At 40.9% G+C, this 2,052-nt stretch overlaps 1 pseudogene; it reads left to right on the top strand.

Annotated features, from left to right (window-relative positions):
• Positions 1-2,052, top strand: part of LOC105001737 — a 53,582-nt pseudogene that overhangs the window by 50,326 nt on the left and 1,204 nt on the right.

The raw sequence follows: 2,052 nt of genomic DNA, 5'->3' as shown, positions 1-2,052 counted from the left end.
GAGAAGACTGTTGAGAGTCCCTTGGACTGCAAGGAGATCCAATCAGTCCATTCTAAAGGAGATCAGTCCCGGGTGTTCATTGGAAGGACTGATGCTAAAGCTGAAAATCCAATACTTTGGCCACTTCATATGAAGAGTTGACTCATTGGAAAAGACTGATGCTGGGAGGACTGGGGCCAGGAGGAGAAGGGGATGACAGAGGATGAGATGCCTGGATGGCATCACCAATTCGATGGACATGAGTATGGGTAAACTCCGGGACTTGGTGATCGACAGGGAGGCCTGACGTGCTGTGATTCATGGGGTTGCAAAGAGTCAGACACGACTGAGGGACTGAACTGAACTGAACTGAACTGAATTGAACTGAGTCTGTATGTAGTATAGACTGAAGTCAGGAAAGCTGATTCCTCCTGTGTCATTCTTCTTTCTCAAGATTGCTTTGGTTATTCAGCTATTTGGTATTGTATATTTGTATATCAGTTCAGTTCAGTTCAGTCACTCATTCGTGTCTGACTCTTTGCGACTCCATGAATCGCAGCATGCCAGACCTCCCTGTCCATCAACAACTCCCCGAGTTTACCCAAACTCATGCCCGTCGAGTTGGTGATGCCATCCAGCCATCTCATCCTCTGTCGTCCCCTTCTCCTCCTGCCCCCAATCACTCCCAGCATCATCCAAGACCCTGATGTCAACTCTTCGTATGAGGTGGCCAAAATACTGGAGTTTCAGCTTCAGCATCAGTCCTTCCCATGAACACCCAGGACTGATCTCCTTTAGGATGGACTGGTTGGATCTCCTTGCACTCCAAGGGACTCTCAACAGTCTTCTCTAACACCACAGTTCAAAAGCATCAATTCTTCAGTGCTCAGCTTTCTTAACAGTCCAACTCTCACATCCATACATGACCACTGGAAAAACCATAGCCTTGACTAGACGGACCTTTGTTGGCAAAGTAATGTCTCTGCTTTTGAATATGCTATCTAGGTTGCTCATAACCTTCCTTCCATGGAGTAAGTGTCTTTTAATTTCATGGCTGCAATCACCATCTGCGGTGATTTTGGAGCCAAAAAAAAAAAAAAAAGTCTGACACTTTCCAATGTTTCCCCATCTATTTTTGATGAAGTGATGGGACCAGATGCCATGATCTTAGTTTTCTGAATGTTGAGCTTTAAGCCAGCTTTTTCACTCTCGTCTTTCATCAAGAGGCTTTTTAGTTCCTCTTCATTTTCTGCCATAAGGGTGTTGTCATCTGACATATCTGAGGTTATGTCATCTGACATATCTGAGGTTATTGATATTTCTCCCAGCAATCTTGATTCCAGCTTGTGCTTCTTCCAGCCCAGAATTTCTCATAATGTAGTCTGCATATAAATTAAATAAGCAGGGTGACAATATACAGTCTTGACATACTCCTTTTCCTATTTGGAACCAGTCTGTTGTCCGATGTCCAGTTCTAACTATTGCTTCCTGACCTGCATACAAATTTCTCAAGAGGCAGTTTGATAAGGATTGCATTGAATCTATAAATTGCTTTGGGTAGTATAGTCATTTTCACAATATTGATTTTTCCAGTCCTGAACATGGTATATTGCTCCATCTGTGTTGTCTGATTTCTTTCATCTGTGTCATAGTTTTCTGCACACAAGTCATTTGTCTCTTTAGGTAGGTTTATTCTTAAGCATTTTATTCATTTTGTCACAGTCATGAGTGGACTTTTTTCCTTAATTTCTCTTTATGATCTTTCATTGTTAGTGTATAGGAATGTAAAGGATTTCTATGTGTTAATTTTATATCCTGTGACTTTACTATATTCATTGATTAGTTCTATTAATTTTCTGGTGGTATCTTTAGGGTTTTCTATGTAGAGAATCATGTCATCTGCAAACAGTGAGAGTTTTACTTCTTTTACAATCTGGATTCCTTCTACTTTTTTTTCTTCTCTGATTTCTGTGGTAAGATTTCCAAAACTATTTTTAATAATAATGGTGAGAATAGGCACCCTTGTCTTGTTTCTGATCTTAGAGGGAATGCTTTCAGTTTTTCACTGTTGAA

The sequence above is a fragment of the Bison bison genome, unplaced genomic scaffold (assembly GCF_000754665.1).
Source record: "Bison bison bison isolate TAMUID 2011002044 unplaced genomic scaffold, Bison_UMD1.0 scf7180017864383, whole genome shotgun sequence".
Taxonomy (NCBI): Eukaryota; Metazoa; Chordata; class Mammalia; order Artiodactyla; family Bovidae; genus Bison; species Bison bison.
Note: the sequence above shows the minus strand (reverse complement) of the source record. Positions and strands in the feature narration are given on the sequence as shown.